Genomic DNA, 26291 nt, shown 5'->3' on the forward strand with positions numbered 1-26291 from the left:
TCTACCAAGGCCTTAACTGACTGTTGGGTCTAAAGGGTTACATGCTTTTTTTAAGTGACATGTGCTCCTGGCCAAGTACTCGCTGGGACATGCTGAGAGTAGTTTTAGATCACCAGCAGCTCTTGCTATTTTAGTCCGTGTCACTGCTGGAAGTTGTAATTAATTTGGATAATACTAAAAATCATAATTATGACAGTCTGGTATTTTATAAGAATAACTTACATTCAGTCTTGCCAAGAAAGTTATGGAACGTTTAGCAGAAGGGAAAAAAAATCTATACAGTGACAACGAATATCTCACATAGAAGCAGACCACAGAAGCCTTGATAAGGCTTAGCTTGTCCTTGTAAGTAATTTGTGGAATATTCCATGCTTGCTAATTAACTGTTCTGTGTTTAAATTGTATTTTCTATCAGTAATAATGTGTGTTGTATTTGATTTTGTTTCTAATTCTAAAAGTTCATTCATGGACATTATTTATAGCCAAAGCCAATTTTAAATCATTCTTATACATAGAAATGCTATGTGTGCCCACAGAACACAGTGTTTCATTTTTTGCCTCAATTAATACTATGAATAAAAAGCCCCCCAATCCTGGCATATTGTTAGATCCCTCTCTCTTGCTCCTGATTTCTTCTTCTTCTGATTCAGTCTAACTTGTAACAGCTAAATTTTCTAACAGGTTTTCTAATTCTTCAAACTAGAAAAAAAGAAAAAATATGTAAAGAAAAGTTTTGAGGTATTAATAGTGAATGTCTAAGATGCTGAAGTAAGATCTTTTTCTGATTTGTTGTGTCATTTGAATTAGGAACACTGAAAAAATATTTTGCATGTATAAACAAGGTTTTTACAAGCCCTGAAAATTACTCAAGAATTACACTTTTAGTATGTGTCTCTATTGGGTGGTTAACAGATCTTGTAATAAATTATGTTTTAGAAGAATATTTATTTGGAGTCATTGCAGTTATAGATGCATGATTAAAGGAGGTGGAATGTAATTTATATGCAGAAGTTTTGTATTTAATATTGATTGTAGTTTGTATCAGCTGTTTGATTTTTGATAAATTATTTTCTTTAAAATTCAGATTCATCCATAAAATGAGGATAGGAAAAATATTACAACTGATCTACAGAGTTGTAATGAGGACCAAAGAAGCATAGGGATATTAAAGTGTACATTTACAGTTTGTATAAACCATTAGTCAAGAATGAGCATTCTAGTCCATAAATGCTTCTTGCTTAATAGTGTTAAGGGGAGAAATGACTAAATAAAAGGAAAAATATATAAGCGAATCCATTTTTTTGTCCTTGCTGATTTTTCATTGTTATTTTTTTATACTTATTTTAGAAAACTTGGTAAGCAGCAATACTACTTTATTATGATTTTAATGACTAAGCAGCAGTTGTGAGGAGGTAAGGAATGCTGGACTTAAGGGCTGTATTCTGTTTTATCCTATTGCTAACTGGGTAGAGTCAGATAGGAGTCTTTGTACCACCCCATAGTAACTCTGGTGGTCCATCTACAAAATGGAAAATCTGATCACCCACATAAACTTCTCCTGGCTCTCTTGAACCACAGATGGGCACACTCTTGCAAGGGGTCAGGACTCATCTGCAATGAACACTGGCAGGGGCATGAGTGTCCTGCGTCCTGCTCTCCTCCCTGGTCCCTGATGCTTTTTCTGTTTTCTGGTTTTTTTGTTTGTTTGTTTGTTTTTTTCTCATTGGATAAACTTTTTTTTTTTGTCCTTTGAGAGAAATTATTTATTGTTTCTTGTTCCATTATTTTTTTTATGGTAATGTGAGTAGTTTTGTACTCCTAGAAAGTTAGGAAAGAGCATTGTACCAGTATACTGTGTATCATAATAGGCTCCAAATGAGAGGGAAATTTGCATTTGTTCTATGGATTAATGTAAAAGTATTTTTGGGGAATCTGATGTTTCTTTCTCCAAAGTGAATTTATATATAGTATTAACTTCAGTTTTAAGAGATACTGCACATACCTGAAAGTACATGTTTTTACTTACATCACTTTTGACTCTTGTTTTTTTTTTTTTTTTTAAGATTTATTTATTTATTCACGAGAGACACAGAGAGAGAAAGAGGCAGAGACACAGGCAGAGGGAGAAGCAGGCCCCTTGCAGGGAGCCCAATGTGGGGCTTGATCCCAGATCCCAGAATCACACACTGACCAAAGGCAGACATTCAACTGCTGCGCCAACCAGGCTTTCCTGATTCTCCTTTAAAAACTGATAAAACCCTCTAAATCAAAACTTGATATATTTTAGTGGTAATATGTTATCCTAAAACATGCCTTTGAATCAATGCTTCTCCAGAATACCTTCCAGATTATAAGCACCCCACAACTACAGGGAAAAAAAGAAAAAAAAAAAAACAAGAAATTAAAATACTGTGGATTTAGGTTTTTGGTTGACATTGTAGTTCTTACTCCTCCAAACTTTTATTTTTTTTCTAAATACTTTAGATTTATAATATTATTTGGGATGGGTTGCCTAGATATTAACTAGATATTAATTTTGGTCTACTTTGTTTTTGAGGCTTGTCCCATAAATATGTCTTAAACCGTTTCAAATAAAATATTTTGAAAGCACACTATCATTAAAAATATATCAGCTAAATTGTTCAAAATTTCCCTTATTTAAGAATATAATTCATGCTTCTAAGTTCAATATTTCTGTCTATGTTCCATTTTTATTTCCCTCAGATCACACTGCTTTGTGTTTCCTTCTCTCAAGCATACCTACAATAAAGCCATCTGTTGTCCAAGGGGTCATTCCTACATGAATCATGCTCTGTCAAAATTTTGAGGTTATAAATGTTCAGCTAATTGAGCAGTCTGACTAGCTGAATACTTGTAAGTGCTTTATAATATCTTTCAACACTTCAAAACCCTGACCCATTTAAAACTCCAGAATCCCAGAGCAAAGGGGACAAGTCATTCACATGGATTCTTGCTGATAAAACTGAAACATGTTTATGAATGTCTCAGAACTTGGAATAAAATAAATATATTTCTACTTTTAAATATTTATGTTTGAGCTCTATTTTATGACAAATCAAGCTGCTGGGAAGTGAAAACTTATTCAACTAGGCAATTATTTTGAGTACTCTGTATTAAACAACTAACTTGACTTGTTTTTCTCACCAAGCTGATGTTTTGGTATCATGGATGCTTACAGTTCCTAAGAAGGAAGTCACTCTCTCTTTCCCTGCGTCTTCCAATTACTTTCTTTTCCTTTAAGAGACTGCATAGTGGTGAGATAACTGAAAATGAATGCATAAATGAGCACTTGTATAATTACAGTTAGCTCAATACACTCAGCTGATGTTCTAAGATTTCTGGGGGACTCGTATTTTCATGGTCTCTTCCGGCCTCAAGTGCCAGAGTTCAGGGATTCCAAATCTCACTCCTACATCTCTTCCATCCTTTGCTCTACATCATTTCAAACATGGAACTCAGTCCTGTTCCTTGATTCCCTCCAAAAAAAGCATTTCTAACAAAAAGTATCTGTCTGTGTCCCTGACTTTACTGAAAGTTTGGCAAGACTAGAATAGTTTACTTAGCAATTATACAAGATTTTCAATATTGGTGATTTCTCTACTTAAAAATATGTTGGCCTGCCGCCCTATATCACATGGACTAAACACCTTCTTCTCCCTTTTAGGATAATTTCACTTTCCCTAACCAACCCCAAACTCAGCTCTATGTTTCCCAGTCACATATGAGGACTCACTAAGTGTGCTTCTAAAGCTCTGCTTCAGGTGCTACCCATTCTCTGTTCTTGGCCAGTCTCTGGATAAGGAAGTGAGATAGAGAAAAGTTTTACTCTACTCTCTGAAGAAATATTCATGCCCAAATCACACACACACATGCACACACACTCACACACGAGAGTGCATACCACTCCCCACATTCCCATTCCACAGAAGGCAGAATTATCTATAGTCAGTTCCAGTTTTAAGCAAAAATTCCCCTCAAATACATTGGTATTAATATTTAAAAGCTCTTAGTTGTTGTAGATATATATTTCAGTGGAAACTTTTAACTTGTTCACCAAACTGGCCCTTGCCTGTCCCCCAGACTTTATTCCACACTAGGCTACACAGGCCTTCTTGCTGTTCTACACAGGGCAAGATCATTCCTTCTACATGACTTCCGTACCTTTCTATCTGTGTGCCTCTCAGCAGAAATAGTTTATTCTCATAAGGTATGCCTTTGCCCAAATTTTTCCCTTTTAGAAGTGACCATTCAATCCATAGCAACATCTCCCTCCGCCAAGTCATATTACCCAATAGTCTCCATAAAAATCACTGTCTTGTTTCTTTAAAAGAAATTAATCACACTCTGGAATTATCTTGATTTTGTATTTAAGTATTCTCAATTCTCTATCCACGAGGACAGGATCCTTTTCTATATTGTTTACTGCTGCATCTCCAGGATCCAGAAATCTGGGCAATACTCAGTAAAAGCTTAATATATTTTCAAAAATGAATAATTATATCCATTCTTAAAAAATGAAAAATAAAATTTGCTTAATAACTTTAAAAAGTATAACTTCAACATACTTCAAAAGACATCATATTATTTATCCTGTAGTAGCTAATATTAACTGAGTAATGATTGTAACTATTGTAATAATGAGGACTGCCTAATATATTTTTTAAAGATTTTATTTATTTATTCATGAGAGACACACACACACACACAGAGAGAGAGAGAGAGACAGAGAGAGGCAGAGACACAGGCAGAGACAGAAGCAGGCTCCACACAGGGAGCCCGACATGGGACTTGATCCCAGGACTCCAGGATCACTCCCTGGGCTGAAGGTGGGTGCTAAACTGCTGAGCCACCTAGGGATCCCCTATCTTGTCTAATATTAATGGCAAATTTAAGTCTGGAATTCAGGTTTCTTGAATCTCAAATAACTAATTTTTTCCCCCTAAACCATATTCCCAGTCCTAATCTAAGAGTAATCTTCATGTTTCATTTATACAAAGCAGGTGAAATTAGATGATTTCTGAGCATTTGCTGTTCAATCACTCATTTTCTTCCTTCCCCTCTGCTCATCAATTATCCACAACTCGACTGGAAGCAATTGCCTTTAATTCCCACTTGTTGTCAAGCTCCCACTCACTGATACCTTGAGTCCCTAACCACTCTCTATGTCTATTACTCAGGGGTAGTTGTGTCATCTGACTGGTTGCTGCTGATCCACAACACAGCAGAATTTACAACTACGGCATCTATGCAAGTTGACAAGTAGGGATGGTTGACCATTTGCATGTGCTTCTCTGGAGCACTTTCTGAGTATCAAAGAATAAGGCATAGCCAATCAAATATAATGTAGTAAGGTAGATTATGACACAATGAAGTTAAAGTTGCATTTAGTATAGACCAAGTCCTACCATTGTTAGGACTTTTTTGCTAACAAATGTATGATTTAGAATTAAATTGCCAAAAAAAAAAAAGAATTAAATTGCTTACAATTTAGGGGGTTGTCCTAGGTGTTTCTTCTTTTCTTAGTGGTAATAGTTTGTGCTTTCAAGTAAGACAGATTACCCACAAATATATGTATAAGAATATTACAAACTAGAGAGAAATCTTATTCTCAGATGTAAAAGCTCCTAGATGAATCAAGTTTAGTCTACCCTAAATAGATTGCTATCCAATTTATTTTAATACCTCACTAAAAATTATAAAATCTACCAGATAGTTCAAAGTTTTGTGTAGTCTAGTGAAAATTGTTTTAGAAGGAAACTGGATTAAAGTACATTTTCTGAACAACTATGTGAATTCAGAACCTTTAGTTCTTTTTGTGATTTAAGATTTTCAAATACACTAAATAATTTGTCATTTTTTAATGTTACCCTTGTGCCTGAAGAGGAGTCCTCTAACACTGGTTATACAAATGTAAGGAAAAGAGATAATGATATCTCTTATACATAGACATATTCCCTTACCTTGTTCCTCAATTACTCTCTATAGTATCTGGAGCATTTGGCTAAATCAGCATTGATCTAACCACAGGAAAACAATAAAAAGGTGTAAACAGCATGTGGTAGAATAGGATAAAATTTGGGGGCAAGAAATCTGAGATAAATTTCAGATGAAAATGGAACGATTGAGATTTTTATGTTTACATTATATAATAGTGTTGATCTGGGATCTGTGGACACTCCTGGAACATTCAGGAGGGTTCATACATCTCCATAATTTTAATGCAAAATTGTGAGTGCATGTTTTTTGGAAGGCAAGCAATAATCCACAGTTTTCATCATATTTGCAATGGAGGTCTGTGAGCCGAAAAGGCTAAGAGCATAATATTGTTTTAACACATTATCAGAGAACAAGCACTATAATGATAGCAAACAATGATTTAATATTAAATTAGCATCTCTCCTCTTCCCATCTCCAGTTGTATTTGACATTTTTTATTCCCCAACTTGGAAATTAATTTCTAGGTTAGGATTGTAAAGCTGAAGTAGATGAGAATTATTTAGTGAAGACTTAGGGAAGAAGGCTTAGGATAGGAAAAAGGTAAGGACCTAAGATTTAGTAGAAAAGAAAACAAAAAGATGATTTGACTAAATGGTAAAAGAATAATGATTTCTATAGGTAGAAAAAATTAATATAATTATAGGAAGCAACTGTTCCTCATCCTCTATTAGTTGTTGTCTTCATTGGTAATGACAGCCAATGTTTATTGATAACTTACCATGTGCGTTGGATGGTGTTTAAGCATACCTTTTTTTATATCAAGTTCTCACAACAAATCGAAAGGCCATTTTCCCCTTCATTTTCAAACAAGGAAACTATACTCATCTTGGAAGATCAGGAAGGACTTTCAAGAAGAGATGACATTTAACACTGGATTTCCAAAGATCAGTGTGTACATTTTGGGAGTAATGTAGAGTTCAGAATGGAAAGGATTGAGTAGAAGATTGGCAAAGGAACAGAGGAGGAAGAGTAACAGCAAGGTTAGATTTTACTTAGATATGAAGACAATTCTTTTTTTTTTTTTTGACACTAAAGATCTTTTCTTTATTTTTTTTAAATAAATTAATTTTTATTGGTGTTCAATTTACCAACATACAGAATAACACCCAGTGCTCAACCCGTCAAGTGTCCCCCTCAGTGCCCGTCACCCATTCACCCCCACCCTCCACCCTCCTCCCCCTCCACCACCCCTAGTTCATTTCCCAGAGTTAGAAGTCTTTATGTTCTGTCTCCCTTTCTGATATTTCCCACACATTTTGAAGACAATTCTTTTGAAAGAGATCTGAACATAGGAAGAGATTGATAAGGAAGGCTTTGATATTTTGTTTTGTAGAGGCCTTCAATAAAGAGAGTTACACTGAATCAGGATGAGGCTGTACATAAAGGCTGGGGAATGGACACCATGTTTCGTGGTGGATTTTTTCCAAGTTTCTTCCAGCTTTGGTTCTTCAAAAGCTAAGACTTACATCTCCCTAAGCAAAACAAATATTCAGAATTTAGAAATAGGGCAAGAATGGTAGACCATCTTAAGAAACCTCTTTCCATTGTTTTTTAAGAGATTTTTTTTAAAGAAGATTTTATTTATTTATTTGACAGAGAGAGAGAGAGAGAGAGAGCACACAAGTAGGTAGAGCAGCAGGCAGAGGGAAAGGGAGAAGTTGGCTCCTTGCTGAGCAGAGATCTTGATTTGGGGCTCAATCCAAGGACCCTGGGATCATGACCTGAGCTGAGGGCAATCTCTTAACTGACTGAACCACCCAGGTTCCCCTGTTTTATAAGAGATCTTATCAATGTTTCCAGGACAAGGAGAGTGTGTTGGCCATCTAAGGGGTGGGTATGGTGATACCGAGTCCCTTAAAACAGCAACAATCACCTTTAAAATATGAAATAAGCTCATGGGTAGATCTGAGAACTTATTAAAAATATATGCTAAGAACCAAGAAATTGTAAGCACAGACTTGAATAGATATTCAATAGATATTCGTTCACCAATATTCACAGCAGCATTATTCACAATCGCTAAAAGGTAAAAGTATCTCAAGCATCCACTTATGGATGGCTGAATAAAGTGTCCATTGATAGTATATGCATACAGTGGGACATTATTCAAGCTTTAAAAGGAAGAAAATTCCTATGCATGATACAACATGAGTGAACCATAAAGATATCATACTAAATCAAATAAACCAGTCATAAAAGGACCAATAGTATATGGTTCTCCTTATCTAAGGTATTTAGATTCATCAAATTCATAGAGAAAGAAAGTAGAATGTATTTCCTGGGACTGGCAGGGGTGAGTAAGGACTTATGTTTTAATGGGTACAGATATTTTTAATAGGAAGATAAAGATTTTGAAGATGGATGATGGCAATGGTTACACAACAATGTGAATGTACCTCCTGCCACTGAACTGTTTGCTTAAAATTATGAAAATGGAAAATTTTATATTTTGTATATTCTTTCCATTTATCTATCAAAGAGATCAGAGCTTATGTTAGTTTATTTGATATTTCTAAAGCATATTTCTGCTCCTAATTTTTAAATACATATATGCAATTAAATTCTATTCTGGAGAAGGCTGAGTTAAAGATTATGCATTTGTAGAACACAGTAATTAATAGATTTATGTATGTGAGATCAATATAAATGTTTTGCCCTAAATTCCTGTATGTTATATAGCTTAATTTAGGTATGCTTAAAATATTATATGGTTAATATTATGTATCTCTATTATTTATTGAGTACAGTCAACTTAGAATTTCATTATCCAAATTGAAAATGTTTGACATGGTTGATGACTAGTGGCTGATGTGGTAGGAAAATATTTTACCAGGAAATCTTGGCTAGTGGGAAATCCAATAAGATGTATTATCAACACTCTAAAATGGTAGTATAGTCATAGAGTATGCAGTCTAATAGATGGCTAACAATTTGACAAATATCATTTTTAAAAAATTAAATATACTGGAATGTCTCTATAATGTTTTCCAGGGATCTGGGATTTTTTTCAGTGTTACATGATCCTCTTTGGGCCCCTAGCCAGCCCTTTAAAAAATGAACATTAGCTGCAGGAAAATGTTAAATGAAGGCATATTGTGATGAATTTCACTGTCTAGTATTTATTTTAAGGGTTTAACCTAATATACAACAGAGTGAAACTTTGCTTTCTCATACATAATGTATTAAAAAAATTTAGTCCCTTAGAAAACATTACCAACGAGTTACAGTGAATAATAAATCCATATATATATATATATACTTAGAGGTAGGATTTTTTTCAGTACAGTTTATTTTTTCATAGCTGTCTTGAATGGATATTTTAAACTTAAATTGGTTCCATTTCTCCTAAAATAAAGCATCCTTAGAGGAGAAATTTTAAGAGAACAGATGAAATTTCATTACCATGCATGTGGTCACACCTTGTCAGAAGTTAGGTCCTAAATTTCACTGTGATATTGATATTTGCACACATTTAAAGTGACATTATTTGGCAAAAGAACAAGCATCTAGCTTGAGTTAGTGGTGCACATGGTGATGACTAACCACGTACTACAAGGTTAAAACAATTTTTAAAATCACTTGTTAATGTGATAAGACTAGGATCATGTTTTTCCTAGCCTCATTTTCAGTTGGCTTTTTTTGTCCAGCCCAGCCAATAGGTGAATAAAGGTTTGCAATTGACATATACATTCTTTACTCAAATGAAAAGGACACAACGGGGAGGGGGGGCACTCCTTGGTGGCTCAGTCGGTTAAGCATCTTCCTTCCGCTCAGGTCATGATTCCAGGGTCCTGGAATCAAGTCCCATGTTGGGCTACCTGCTCAGCAAGAAGCCTGCTTCTCTCCCTTTCCCTGCTTGTGCTCTCTCACACTCGCTCTCTCTCTATCAAATACATAAATAAAATATTAAAAAATTCAAAACAGAAAAAGACACAAGGGCAAGATATTAACTAGAAAAGATTGATTGATTCACACCTTTGTTGACATTGATTCCTTATTTTAAAATTGAATAGTGCTTTTGGCATAATTGTACCTACTTTGACTCTAACCCAAGGATTCCACTTACATTGATGGACTAATGGAGGTGATCTTGTTGGAAAAATATATTTCTGGAAGAATTCTGTTTTAGAGAATAATTTATTGCATATAATTATCTTAGAATTTCTCTCCCTTTTTCCTTTCACTCTTCCTCCTGCAACCCATCATGCAACCAAAAAAAAAAAATCTGTTAAATTGAATAAATTCCTCTAAATTCTTAGACTTTACCTTCCTTACTATCTTTACACTCCAGTGGTGTTCTTCACAATTAATAAGACTTTTTTTTAAAGATTTTATTTTATTATTTATTCATGAGAGACAGAGAGAGAGAGAGGCAGAGACACAGGCAGAGGGAGGAGCAGGCTCCATGCAGGGAGCCTGATGTGGGACTCGATCCCAGGACTTCAGGATCATGCCCTGGGTCAAAGGCAGGCACTAAACTGCTGAGCCACGCAGGGATCCCTTAATAAGACTTTTGGATATGAAACTTAATAGATATTTATTTAACAGGTTCTATTTTGATTTTTCTCAATAAAAGAAATTATTTTCTTATTTTTTATGGATTGATATTGTCAATAACTCTTAATAATTATTTAAGACATTTTTAGTTTTGTTTAATCACTTGAAGAATCAAAGCCTGCCATGGTTATTAGTCACTGTGACTATATATTATATCCACTTGTATGTTCTATTCACCTCATTTTCCTTCTACTCTTTCCTGTTTCCTCCCACCCTCCTAATGCAGAGAAAACTCTGAAATCTTCATCACTGCTCTGCCCCACAGGAGCTGTTCTTTGCCCCATGTGGAATTTAAGCCATGGCCAAGGAAGCAATGGAACCCCCATGCTTACTTAGCCCCACCCAACTGAGTAACTGCCTCAATAAAGGGAACCTGCCCCTCAAATTTCACCTTCTTCTACACCTCTGAAGTCAGGCAATTGTCTCCTCAGATACACCAAATTACTACTTCTACCTGGGCTCTATTTTATGTACTCAAGTTCAGAAAAGATAAGGCTCATTTCAGGCTTTTCCGTTCTCTCGATAGTGACAGTTGTTGACCACCTGTTACCTGAGGTTTCCAAAGTATCTATCACAAATTTCATCCATGTTTGTATTGATTAATAGCAGGAGGACAATTCTCTTAGCAGTTACTGTATCACAATCAGAATTGGAAATCCTATAGAATTCTTTAAAAAGTAGTTTTTAAAGTAGTTTTTAGATAAAATTCACATCATAAAAGTCTATCCTTTAAAGTGTATATTTCAGAGGTTTTTGTTATATTCACAAACTTTTGCAACCATAACCACTACAGAATTTCAAAGCATTTTCAACACCCACCCCCAAACAAAACTTCATATACATAAGCAGTCACTGACCATTATTCTGTCCCTTTCGCTCCTGGAAACCACTAATATTATATTTTTTGTCTCCATAGATTTGCCTCTTCTAGACTTTTCACTTAAATGTATGCATGCATTTATCTGAAACCATGCAACATGTAGTTCTTTGTGACTGGCCTCTTTCATTTAGCATAATGTTGTCAAGTTTCAACTGTGTCACAGCATTTATTGGTATTTTATTACTTCTTATTGTTAAATAATATTTCATTGTGTGGATATTACATTATTTATCTGTTAGTTGATGGTCATTTGGGCTATTTCCACTTTTTGACTATCATGAATAATGCTGCTGTCAACATTCATGTAGATGTTTTGAATGGATATATGTTTTCATTTCTCTCAGGTACCTACCTAGGAGGAGCGTTGCTTGATCAAACAGCACTGCTTAGTTTAACTTTTTAAGAAATTACCAGACTGTTTTCTGAAGAAGCTACACCGCTTTATATTCCCACCACAGTATCAGGGTTCCAATTTCTCCACGTGCCTGTCAACTCTTGTTACTGTCTTTTTGATTATAGCCATATGATTGAATGCGAAGCGGTATTTCACTGTGGCTTTGATTTGCATTTTCCTGATGGCTAATGAAGTTTAAGCATCTTTTTGTGTGTTCATTGGATTTTTGTATGTCTTCTTTGGAGACCTATCTACTCAGATCTTTTGCCTATTTTTAGGTGGGTTGTCTTGTTATGGAGTTTGGGTATTTGTGTATTCTAGATATACAGGTGTATAATTTGCAAATTTTCTTCCATTCTGTATGTAGTCTTTTCACTTTGTTGATGGTATCATTTGTACCACGAAAGTTTTAAATTTGATGATGTCCAGTTTATCTTTAATTGGTGCTGTTGTTATTCAAGTTTTTGGCATCATACATAAGAAACCACTGACAAATTCATGGTCACAAAGACTTCTACCTCTTTTCTTCTAAGAGTTTGTAGTTTTACAAAACTTACATTTGGATCTTTAATCAATTTTGAGTTAATTTTTGTTTATGGTACAAGTTTGGCATATAATATTGTTCTTTCGCATGGGGCTTCTAGTTTTCCTAGCAACTTGTTGAAAAGACTACTCATCCTCCATTGAAATGTCTTGGCACCCTTGTTGAAAATCATCCAGCCAAAAATGTGAGGGTCTTCTGAACTCTCAATTCTATTCCTTTGGTCTTTATGTCTATATTTATGCCAATACCACACTATCTTGGTTATTGTAGCTTAACAGTAAGTTTTCCAACCAGTAACTGTGTGCCCTCCAAATTTGATCTTTCTCAAGATTATTTGGGCTATTCCGGGTCAAATAATTTTCATATGAATTTTAGCATCAGTTTGTCAATTCCTCAACAACAAACAGCAGCAATTTTCATAGGGATTATGTTGAATCTGCATATCAGCTAATGGACTATTGAAATCTTAATATTGTCTTTTAATCTGTGAATATGCTGTCTTTCAATTTATTTAGGTCTTCAGTTTTTTTCAACGGTTAGTTTTCAGTGTATACATTTTATGCTTTTTTGATTAAGCTTACATCTAAGTATTTTATTTTTTATTCTATTGTAAACTGAAGTGTTTTCTTACTTATTTTTTGGTTTGCTCATTGCTACTGTATCGAAATAGAATTGGTTTTGTATATTGGTCTTGTATCCTAAAATCTTGCTTAAATTGATTATTCTGATAGTTTTCAGTGAAATCTTTAGGAATTTCTATGTATAATATCATGTCATCTTCAAATAGATATAGTTTTACTCCTTTTCCAATCTGAAGGCCTTTTATTTCATTTTTTCCCTAATTGCCGTGGCCAGAACCTTGACAACATTGAATAGTAGTAGCATCTTAAAGTTTCCCTATCTCCAGCCCTGCCTCCAGCCCCAGAAAAACTAATCTCTATATTACATTCAGTAAATACGGAATTTATTCAGTAAATATTGAGAGTGCACAATGTACAAGGCACCCTTCTGGGGGTTCTTCTATCCTTGTGTTCATTATAAGCCAGTTCTCTTTATAAAACATAAATCTAATTATTACATTCTTCATTTAAAAGTTTTAGTGATGGGGCCTCATTATTATTAGAGAAAGAAGTAACTTCTTAACAGGGCTTATAAGATCCTGCCTTTCCTGGCACAAGTATAAACCTCTAAACTTCTTGTCCTGCCCCTTCCCTCCTGAAACTCTTACCTAGGCAAACAGAATTTATATTAGTTTTTCAAAAGCTCACTATGGTTCATCCTCATTCTTTGTGGATTCTGTATTTGTGAATTCACCTACTGGCTAACATCTATTTGTAATGCCAAAATCAATACTCACAGTGTTTTTGCAGTGATTTGCAGACATGCATGTGCAAAAAGCAGCAAAGAATTTGAGTCACCAGAAGTGCACATTCCCAGTTGAGGTTTGAACAATTGTTCTTTTCATGATCTATCTTATGTGATGTTTTCTCACATTCATTGTGGCGATGGTTTTGCTTTATAAAATGGCCCCCAGGGATCCCTGGGCGGCGCAGCGGTTTGGCGCCAGCCTTTGGCCCAGGGCGCGATCCTGGAGACCCAGGATCGAATCCCACGTCGGGCTCCCGGTGCATGGAGCCTGCTTCTCCCTCTGCCTGTGTCTCTGCCTCTCTCTCTCTCTCTCTCTCTCTGTGTGTGTGTAACTATCATAAATAAATAAAAATTAAAAAAATATAAAATGGCCCCCAATTGTAGTGCTAAGGTATTGTCTAGTGTTCTTCAGTGCAAGAAGGCTGTGATGAGCCATATGGAGAAGATATGTGTGTGAGATAAGTTGTATGGAGGCATAAGTTATAGTTTTCTTGGCTAGGTTCAGTGTTAATAAATCAATAATTCATATCAAAGAAGGTGTCTTTAAACAGAAGCACACATAAAACAGTGTTAGATATTGTTCAGTAGATGAAAATATTGTGACTAGACTTGTGGGAACCTAACTGTATTTTCCCTAGGGGTAATGGTTCAGTATTTGTTAGTTAAATGTTTGAAGGGACTTTTTAGAATATAACTACCATAAATAACAATAATAATCCTCTATGTAAAATAATAATAATGACAATTATAAAAATAGCTAATATTTACTGTCAACTATGTTCCAGGTACTGTGCTAAATAATTTTCAGGAATTAACTTGTTTAATTTTATTATCTTAAGTAATTCATGAAGTAGGTATCATATTGACTCCATTTTTTTTAGATGAGACAAGGCTTTAGGGTTGTTAACAGGCGTCCCCATAAGGCTCATATTCCACCCGCCCCCTACCCCCCACCCCCAACCCCGTACACCGAATTTAGAGCTAGGTTATCACAGATATTTCTTGAATGATAAATTGCTTTCATGTTGCATTCCATTTGATTTAATTTAGTAAGTACAGTCTTTAATATATTTCTTGGTTGCTTTCATTTTGTTCTTGAGTAAGAGGAAGAAGCTATAATTTACTAGAACTGTCACTGATCCAGGCTAACCTGCATGTTTATCAATTTGCAATTTCTGTGTTCAGTTGTGCCATTTTAGAAATCTAGAATTGTTGTTCATTCAAGAATATGTGAGGAACACCTCCTTTGGGGGAACAATGATTATTAAGTACCCGATCAAGTCCTTGGTGACTTCGAAAGTGGCAGATGGCCTCAAAAGATGGTTTTGTCCACCTGTAAATTAGGAGAATTTTAAGCTCATTATCAATGCAATGATTCTTAAAAAAAACTTATTCAAGCTCAGGGAAACAGAAGATTCTTGGAAAATGTTAATTTTCAATTATTTTCCCATTAATATTTCAATCATTTGAAGTACTGTCCAAATAGCATAATGAAGAATTGTTTTAGATTTTACTGATAAAGAAAACATGAAGGTTAAGTAATCTTCCGAAGGCATTGGATATAGATATAAATGACACTAAGTTCTCTTCATAAATTTAGAGTTACACAGTATTATTCTCCTATGGTGTTCATGTAACATCACACAAAGTGTCATGAGGCAGAATTATAGCATTTGGTTAACACTGGAATTATTTATCTATAAGCCCCTCTGTGATTTGTGATGGAGAAGATGAGGATTACCTTAAGAGGAAGATTATGATAAGCCTCAAAAGGAAGAATGCCTTGAAAACGGGAACCAAAAAGTATATGATCTTCAAAGAAAAATTTCATCTCTTACTTATAATTCTGTTCTAGAGATCTGCTAATTGCAATTGCAGATACTTATCGGGGAAAAGGGTGTTCCAGAAGAATTCTTCTAAGACTCAGGGCCAGGTTAGCCTAGGAAAGGTGGACTAGCCCTCTCCTAAGTAATAAGAAGTCCCAAACACACATCAGTTGATCAGACTTAACTTCTAAATTCAAAACAGCCTGTTAACTTAAGGATATGTGTTGTTTTTCAAACTATGAGGAGCCATGTGTCTTCTTTTAAAAGTGGTGAAATTAGTTGTAGGAAGGAAAAGGCATTACAGGAGTACAGGATTAAAACCCTATGGAGATTAAGCAACATTTTTGTTGAAAGACAAAAGCAAAGTTTTTACTGCCAAGAGGAACAGATAATTCAGAAAGGAAAGAAGTTGAATACCTCCAGTTGACTTTGTAGACCTTGGTTTGAGGCCATCTTTGCTATCCTTGACCAAAAGAAAGAAAGGAATCCCCCAAGATTGAAAACTACTGTGGGAACTGTTGTCTCTCTTGCAAACCAAGAGAGTAACAGGTCCCAGAAAATGAGATGAAAACAAGTGGCTTCTCTACTACATGTTCTCCCCATAGAAATAGTGCTGTTTCAACATGTAGACAAAAATAAACACCGTAAGTATTCCATTAGAAGAGCTCAATATTCGCATGGTAATACTGTTAAACATACAAAGAAAAGTCAACATATTAAACTGGTATTAGAAACATTCAGTAGAATTTAAAATGCAGGACATTTTATACTATTTTATTTATTTCTCAGTTCTCTACCATGTTTTCTAACTTATCAGCAGGATTTCTAAAGAATCTACATTCTAGATGTAGATCTAGAATCCACATTTCTACATTCTATTTGGGGTGCATGCCATCTCTTTTACTTAAAATTTTTGTGATTTATACTTTGGTTATAATTTCAAATTCTTTGAGGCATTTATGCTTGGGACTGTTTCTATAGTTTATGTTCTTAAAGGTTTGAAGAGAAGTACCAAATAATGGTATATGATGGTTATTCATTGGGTATTTATGGGATAGGTGAATGGATGAACACAGAAAATTATTTTCCCCAAATAAAATTTATCTCTGAAATAATATTATTAATTGAAACTCTTTTGTAATTCAAATATAATATCACATGGTCTTATTGGGAAACCTTCACCATCTGAAATCTGTATAGAATGAATGTTCTATGTGGGTTTAATCCCACTTCCTTCCTCCCATTTTCAGCCTTCTAGTGAATTTAAATGAAGAACTAAGGAAGACCGAATAAAACCACCAAGGTTTGCAGGGAGAAAGATATACTGTTCTAAATTATTAGGGCAAGTTTAATTAAATTCTACGTCACTTGGAATAACATCAACATTATTTTCGATTAGGTCTAGCCCTGGGAAAATTGTGAAATAAGCAAAGTTGGTTTTCAGATCCTACCCTCCATCTTTCCATTTTATATCCCAGAATCTCTTTCTCTCTTCTGTTGCCTGCTTGCGCCTGCCCTGATCCAGCCCTTTGAGGTATCCACGGCATGCAGCTGTACCCATGCTAGCTCTCCATCTGGGCCTACTGTGCTCATAACTCTTTCAGTTATGAAATTTCATAATTCTGTCATTCTCTGCCATCCTCCCATCCATACCAAAACTTTCTTGACAGGTCTCATCCTGTCATGTCTCCACTGTCTGCTTTTCAAGGAGATTGCTAACTAATCTGATCAACCTCACTGATGTCATACTTAGATTAATGTATTGTAGAAGAGATCTTCCTTCATCCCTTTTGAAAAATTATTTTTCTGAAGAAATAACATAAGTGCAGAAAAGTACACTAGTCATAAGGGTGCAACTCAGTGTAGGTGAGCACACACATGGAACCAGCATCCAAATAAAAAAAAAATAGAACTTACCAACAGCCCAAAACCCCTTTACCAAGCACTATATTCCTAAGTCTGCACTATTCTAACTTCCAATAAATATTGGTAAAAATATTGTCCATTTTGTACTTCACTTGAATTGAATCATACCATACTTACTCTTTTGTGTCTGGCTTCGTTCACTCAACATTATGCCTATGCAATTACTCTACATTGTTGCATGTGTTTGTGAATTATTTTCATTGTATATATAATCCTATTGTGTGATGGTGCCACAAGCTACAATTTATTCATTCTACTGTCAAAGGTTCATGGCATTTGGGTAGTTTCCAGTTTGGATATTATGAATAGCCCTATGAATATTCTTCATGTTTTTTGTTTATTGTTTTTGCTTTGTTTTTTGGTGAACATAGCTTTGTGTTTCTGGAGTGGAATTGCTGGGTCAGAGAATCCATATATATTTAGCATTAGCAGAGACTCACAAAAAGTTTTCCAAAATGGTTAACCAAGATAGTGCTCCCTGTAGCAGAGTGTTAAGAGTTTGGGTTTTTTTCCAAATATTCCCCTATATTTGTTACTGTTTGCTTTTTCCTTTTAGTTGTTCTTGTGTATCTATAATAATGTCTCACCATAATTTTAATTTGTATTATGTTTATGACAATGGAATTGTACATATTCTCAGTATTTATTGGTCTTTCTATATACCATTCTTTGCAAAGCACATATTAAAGACTTTAGTTGGTTTTCTGTGATTGTCTATTTCCTGCTGATCAATAGAAAAAAAATTATATTTGAGAAAGGAGTTCTAATCATTGAAGCATGGATGTAAGTGAAGTGTAGAAAACCTGGGCAAGATGCCTATACATAGCATTGTTTCTATTTGTCTCAACCCTTGAGCGTAACTTTCTAAAAGGTAACATAGGAATACAAGTCTTTAGCCACATAACCACTTGAAACAATATCCTACCTTAGAAAATGGATGACATTTACCATCCAATTTACACATTTATTTTATTTTTTCATCTTAAGTTGGGTCTGGGAAAAACCCAGTTTGAAGTCAATATTCTGATAGTTGACATCAAATATCAAAACCCCAATGGGAAAAAAAAATGCAGAAAATGAGAACAAGTGAGAGTGGAAAGGAATAAACATCCTAGTCTTAGCTGTGTATCTCTTGGCCATGGATGCCACTGTGGTAGTGTTATCCCACACATGTGGTCATAGTAACCAGAAGGACAGCATCACTGAAAGACACCCAGAATTAACTAGCCCACAGTATTTGAACCAGCCCAAAGAATTTTCCCATCAGTGTTCCTCCTAAGAGAATGCAAGCAACAATGCAAAGAATAACAATAATGCTGAATTACTAATGCTGTCAGCTGGATTTTCCATTTTCTCTGAAATTTCTTACTTAGCCACAGGTCTACTATAAGTTCCTAGGTTTGGCAGTGACATCTTAATTCAATTTGTATAACCCATCAGTCTGTTTGGAAAGTTACACACAAATGCTGGTTACTGACTGACAATTGCAGTTCAGCCTGAATGTTTTTATAGGATTCCATAAATGCCACAGTGAGTAACTATATTTTATTTTCATTTTGGTCTGTTTGTTTTCTTTTCACCAGTGGTATGTGCCAACCAACACCCTCGACTATAGTGAGCTATCTGCCAGAGTTGTTTGAAGATCCATTGCCATAGTCTCATTAATGTCAATTTGAAGCAATACCATGCTCCTTGCTTTGCAGAGTGAGCTTGACTAAGTGACTTGACCTCTCTAAGCTTTTATTTTCTCATCTGTAAAATGGACTAAAAATTGTAGCTATCGTACAGAGTTGTCAGGATTAAAGGAAATTATCCACATAAAACATCTGGAAAGTGCAAAAAAAAGTTGGTTAATGCTAATACATACTTTACTACATAAAGATTACTACATATTTCTTTAAAGTATATTTCTCTGTATTTTTAACCTTGCTAGTATTTTGGTAGTGATTCTTCTTTCCCTACCTGCTCTTTAGCCATTGAACTTTCTAGAAGCAGAGACTAGGAAAAGTAACTTTTTATCTCTACTTCAGACTTGGAGAACTCAATCAATTTACCTGTGGTTATTCTAGTTTATAAGTGCACAGAATTAACAATAAAACTTGGATTCACAGAAGTTTCCAAGTGGTATTAGTGTAAAGATAATGTTTTAAGTACTAAGAATCAGAAGCATCATATTATCAAAAATAACCAAGATGTAAACATAAACCAGCAGCAGGCTCTAATAGAGCAAGAAATTGACTAAGCATGTCTTTTGTTATTCTCCTTTTCTTTGACTTTCTTCCCTTGGGGTCTGAGGCTCCTCTCTTGAACCATTCTGGTTTCAATTTATCTCCACTGTGCCACTTCTCCCAGACATATGCTTCCCCAGCCATTCAAACACTGTATCTCCCTAGCCCATATCAAAACATCTTTACTATGTGACACAATTAAAGTGTGACCCACTTTGCTATCATCACACCAGAAAAAGAAAGTCCCACTAAGATAGCTTAAAAACATTTGGAACCACCTATCCAAAGATATGTCCACATGAACAAGTGAATCTTGGCTTAACTCAAAGAAACCAGTTCTTAATAGTGGAATGTTAGGAATCCCTCACAGAGCTGTGGGTGAGACATTTTAGGAGAAAACAAATGTTCTTAATAGATCATGTCAGTCAAGACTATCAATGACTATATAGCCCTGTGGGCATTCCCAATCCTAATTAAACACATCCACTCGTGTGTTATATTCATGTGGGTTTACTTGATTTTTCCCAGTACTTTTTTCACTACGTGTTATTATGTCTACTAACATGACTCAGTTCTTCCCCTCCTCCCATCACTTGAAAGTTGTTACAGGACACCATCTGAATAACGGCCATATTCACACACCCATGATAAGCTGGACCTGAAAAGTAATTATCCTAGATTAGCACAGGTCCTCTGATGCTAAATTAGCAGCCAGGACCATGTACGCAGTTGCTCCCTGACCCTCAGTTACTCTTCACAGAAAATCTGCAGAAATATGAGTAGAGTAGTCCTTATGCTATTGGTTTAATTTACTTACCATTTATAGACCTGGCCTCAGTTGGGAAACAGATTTATTTAGTCACTAAGAAATTCATCCAACCTAAGTACATATTAGGCAACAATTAAATGCTTATTCACTGGCTGGCAAACAAGGCAGGGGGAGCAGTAAAATCAATGCAAAAACAGGAGCAGGTCTTTAGAAATAACCACAGAGCTGCATCCCCTTTTTCTGCAAATTAGAAAACTGAACAGAGAGGTTAAATGTCAACTAGTGGTGGCAAAAGTAGACCTGGTACTCAAGACTCTGGATTTCTATATATTGTTTCTTCCACTATGCTTTCTGGTCTATGTATTCAAAGGCAAAACTAAGGCATAAAGCACAGCATGATGCTGAAGCTATAAAGTTTGATCACCCATTGATAGGAAGAGCTGCATATCCCAATTATAGATATACACCTTAAAATATACTTCATTCTCTGACTCTGTGACTGTGTGTTTATGATAGCTTTGATTCTTACAGAGTTTTCATATATGTATTTAATAATTGTTATTTCTAGTTCTAGAAAGAATCACAAATTTGTTTGTTTGCAGCTGGATCAACAACTGGGTGATGAGATAAACCTAAGTGTCCTGGGATGGAAGAGATTTCTATATGAGAGTCATCACCTTGAGTCATTCTGCTTGCTATGTGTGCCAGTAACAATATAATACATGAAGTGTTCAGAACAGGTTCACCAGCGATTCAAGTATAGAAGAGGCTGACTAATAGTGTTACAGGTGATGCCAAGAATCAGAAAATTGAGGAAATCAAGTGTGAAGTGATTAGTCTGGTGTTGGTATGATGTTATTTGTACTGAAATTAAGAGTTAAAAGTTGGAAAACTGGAGAGCATGGTGGAAATATTTGGATAAAACACTGAAGTCCACCAATTTGTATAGTGCATATCATATCTTTTTAAAAATTTTTCTTTGTTTTGCTTTTTTGTAAAGTATGGATTCATTGCCTAATGCCAGGATACGACAGTTAGTTTCGCACATATTGATGATTCCTATTGGCTCACTAATTTGCAATCCGTGGACTTTAATATTAAGTTGCCTTTCATTTTGATTTCAAGGGCATTAATATTTGATTTCAAGGGCTATAAATCATGGTTCAATTAAAACCTGATTTATGTAAACTTTCTAGTAGGAAGCAAAATTGAAACATTCTAATCATTGAGGGAAAATACTCTGGTCCTCTTGCACCTGTTGGAGACTAAATGAATCCCTCCTAACCTCTTTCTGTATAAAAAAAGACAACTCTGCCAACTAGGAGGTATTGGTTTTGCATCTTTTAGGGAAGCCTGATAAACACATCAGGGATTAGTCACAGCCAGGCACAGATGGAATTCCCAAAGTGCTCTCTGCTCTACCTAACCATTACACCACTTGCCCTTGCCTTGTGTGTGCTGCCATTTCTATGACTTTTTACAATAACCACTTCAAAATGGAGGATCCTCAGGAATGAAATGAAAGAGTTAAAATGGGCTACATCCAAATGAGAACCCAAAGCATGGAAATTGTGGGTTTGGGGAAAATGTTTTCTTGGTTTATTTGATTAACACTTTGCCACTGAGGAGAATTTTCCTTTGAGGTTTCTTATTCTGGATAGTTTTAAATGTAATTGGTTTAAGTGATACTTTACTTAAATATATCTTAAAAAGAAATCTGCCACTAACTATAAAATTTTCATGTTCAGTCCAATTGACTTCAAAGTCATCCAAAATGCTTATTCCCAAGTGACACCTATCAATCTCCGACTGCATTCCTGATGGAGACTGACATCTGAAACCAACAATTAAAGTCACCTAATACCAGGACTCTTTAAGGACTGAAGGGCTTTGCAGTACCCTATCAAAGAGGCTCATAACCAACTCATACTACGATTGTTTCTTAGAAGTGTGGTGAGAGGACTAATTTCTTGACACTCATTTAACATTACAGGAAAATAATTTTCAGAGCCAAAAGGCCATTCTTTGCCAAATCAACACATTCAAAATAGCATGTTTTAATGTAAAACTGAAAGTATCATTAAGGCTTTGACTATTTTTTTGTGTATTTTATAATCATCCTGCCCTTGTTCTCTCATTTATTTATGTGAGATTAAAGGATATTAAATTTAAAACTTGCCTTTAAGTAATAGAAGAGCTACAGAGAGGGTAAGAAAGAGGGAGAGGGGTGCCTGGGTGGCTCAGCGGTTGAGCGTCTGCCTTTGGCTCAGGGCGTGATCCTCGAGTACCAGGATCGAGTCCCATATCTGGCTTCCTGCAGGGAGCCTGCTTCTCCCTCTGCTTATGTCTCTGCCTCTCTTTCTGTGCCTCTCATCAATCAATAAATAAAATCCTTAAAAAGAAAAAAGAATGAGGGAGAAAGAGAGAGAGAGAGAAATTAGATATGTTCCCATTCAGATTGAGGTATAACAAAGCAATTATCTTGGTCTGTGATGTAGAAGTCTCAAAACTCATCCAGCCATGACTACCTAAAATCTCAGGAAAGGTGGTTTCAGGGGTACCAAAAAAATATCATTAGTATTAGTATCATTAGTATTAGGCTCTAAATTTAAGATTGTATTGATTTATTTATGCAACAAACATTATTATTTTCCATGTCCTAAAATGATGCTGAGACTATGAGTTATGGATGATGTCAAAGGAACTCTTGCTGAGAGTGGGAAGTGGACACCTTTACCTATGACTGCAACTTGAATCAACATGTAATTCTTTTATCCAACCCTACCTCTTTCCCCTCTACTTCCTACCCGTTAGGCAGCCTCTTATCCTCTTTCTTCACCTGATGTTCACCCTTAAGAATAAGTTACCAGGACCACATCAAATTGATTAGAAAGATTTAAAGGAACTTTTAAAAATTTTTAAAAGATATTTTATTTATTTATTCATGAGACACACACACACACACACAGAGAGAGAGAGAGAGAGAGAGAGAGGCAGAGACACTGGCAGAGGGAGAATTAGGGTCCTCACAGGGAACCCGAGGCGGAACTCCATCCCAGGACCCCAGGTTCACTCCAGGACCCCGAAGGCAGATGTGAAGGGACACCCTAATCTGTAGCGAACTGATGAATCTTAATTTCCTGTTACATAAGCAAAAATAGGGCAGCCCAGGTGGCTCAGCGGTTTAGCTCCACCTTCAGCACAGGGTGTGATCCTGGAGACCCGGGATCGAGTCCCACGTTGGGCTCCCTGCATGGAGCCTGCTTCTCCCTCTCCCTGTGTCTCTGCCTCTCTCTCTCTCTCTCTCTCTTTCTGTGTGTGTGTCTCATGAATAAATAAAATCTTTTAAAAAATAACATAAATAGCATATAAAATTACTGTTAGGAATTTTGGAGAAAGAAGCATACCATTCATTTTTTTGCTATTGCTTTTATTTGTTTTGGGAACTAAATTATTTCTATATCAAAGATTTCATTGTAAATAATAGGTTTTATTTTGACATAGAGAAAAACTGACTTTCATCTAGAAAACAGAATAGGATAAATAGGATAAATGGCACTTTGAAGTTTAGTATCAAACGGGGTACTAATAGAGAATAGATATAATATTTTTGAAGATGAACTAGAGGGAGAAATTTTCAGTTAAATATCTCATTTTTTTGATGATATTAATCCATTCCCATTTGTAAAATGTCAAGTAAACATTCAGAAGGATATTTTAAGGCCATTGTGCAGGAAGAGATTTATGGATGTGAATTTCAGGATGTGAATTGCAAGGCAATTGACTTAGCAAAAAGTACCACTATCACTACTTTGAAATGATGACTTCTAAATTGTAGGTCACAGTCCCAGAGGGATAACTGTTATAATTAGATTATTTATGAAGAAATAGGCCCAAATGCTGGTGAGATATCACAAAGTATTTTGTTACACTCTTGATGTTGCTTAGAAATATATTAGAAACACAAGAGAAATGGTTGTTCTATCTTTGCCCAGAATTATGGTTCATCAGCATCGGGAATAGGATTGCAGTTTTGGTGACTATACTCCATGAAAAATCTGATGAAATTTTTGGGAAAGTCTAAACAAAAGGCAATTCTGGTTGAGCTTTGTGTTCTTGTCTTTGCTTTATAAGATGATTGGACTCTTCAGTTTGTTCACAAGAAAATTCTTGAGGCCTCTTCATAGAACTTCATCAAGTCATGCAGTTATGAAGAAGCATTTAAGAATATTTTAAAAAGAGAACAATCTTTGCAAGAAAAGGTTTTTTATTAAAGTGTGAACTAACTCATATAAATAATGAGTATTAATAACTGAGGTTTTGGGGTCATCTTAATAGGCAAAATGGCTTATTTGGTAAGCTATTCCACATCCTAGGTTGTTACATAAATTTTAAAATCAAGAAAAGAGCCACAAACATTCACTTTTAAACTGGTGTACCGTATTTGAAAGTATAGTTCCATAGGTACTGAGCTGAGTAATCCTTTATGAGTTTCAATATGAAAAATTATTCATCATCACTACTTTAACAGAAATGCCAAGGACATTAAAATAATAGATTTGCTGTTTAATGATTTGAGGGATCTAAATGAAATACAGATTGCAAAACTGAAGAAACAAAACATTTTCTTTTATGTTTGATCATGAATGGCACCAAGGTACAGTTTGTAGACTTCATAACAAGCAGTAAAGCTAAACTAGGAGTTAATCTAGCTAGTTACCTATAGTATACAGACCACCGATGGCCATGAGAAGCTATTTCTTATAAGCACACTTTAAAGTTACAATGACATGAAAAAGGAGCTAAATCAAGTTTTTACTTGTTTTGAAATACAACCCTCAATGAGGCATTGTTTGCATATTGAACTAAATGCATAAACAATACGTTGTGGGTTTAATTTCTGAAATGAATGTAAGTCTTGATGAGCTGTGATGTTTGCTATTTGGAAATAGAAAACTACTTTTAATTTTACATTCATTTGAGGATTGACACAAGCATAAGATATTGAGGCTCCCCAAGTTAGCTTGAAGTTTGACATTATTCTCAGCAAGAATTAAAATAATAGCACAAAAACCGATTAAAGGTTATATGGTATAGGTTATGAAGTTTGATGAAAAAACACCTAATGAAAATATTTTTAAATGCTATGATAATAAAACTACAAATTAAATATTTTCAGTTGTTGACAATGGGTTCCTAAAGCCACGCACAACTGTGTCCTCAGTCTAGATTACCACCAGTCCTTCACTGGGTGTTATGCTATATGTTGGCAAATTGAACTCCAATTAAAAAAAAAAAAAAGATTACCAGTCCTTGTGTGTTGTATATGTACCATACTTTGTTTTCAGTTCGATAGCCTTTTATGTTAAGTATCACAGCAATGTGTTCAAAATGTATTTAGCGTTGTTTTGCTACTTAATATAAATAAATTGATAAGAAAAGTTATCTAATCATAATTAAAATATATTACAAAATATAATTAAATTATAAACTATAATTCAGTAATAGAAGAAATAAATTTGAATATTTATATAATATTGATAAAGCAGTCACATTATCAAACATAAGCATCTTTGAGCTTTGTTTTGATACTAAAAATAAAACTGTAAATTCAAGTCATGCTTTACCTCAAAAATAATATGAATTTTAAATTAAAAAACAGTATTTTATGTACACACATAACACTTCTGGTTTGTTCTTATTTGTCAGTTGCAACTTGCTGCTCAATTAATATCCAGCTTCTTATTAATGAAAAGGGTAGGTCACAGTCTCTCGATTCCT

General features: G+C 35.1%; 1 protein-coding gene across 1 annotated transcript in view; it reads left to right on the forward strand.

Annotated features, from left to right (window-relative positions):
* Positions 1 to 201: 201 nt before the first annotated feature.
* EYA4 (EYA transcriptional coactivator and phosphatase 4) overlaps positions 202 to 26291 on the forward strand; it is a 302278-nt gene continuing 276188 nt past the window's right edge. Inside the window, exon 1 of the mRNA XM_055324740.1 lies at positions 202 to 345. The gene's annotated coding sequence lies outside the window, so the exon portion shown is untranslated. The remainder of the gene's footprint in view (positions 346 to 26291) is intronic.

This window comes from Nyctereutes procyonoides, unplaced genomic scaffold, assembly GCF_905146905.1.
Source record: "Nyctereutes procyonoides isolate TBG_1078 unplaced genomic scaffold, NYPRO_anot_genome, whole genome shotgun sequence".
Lineage (NCBI taxonomy): Eukaryota > Metazoa > Chordata > Mammalia > Carnivora > Canidae > Nyctereutes > Nyctereutes procyonoides.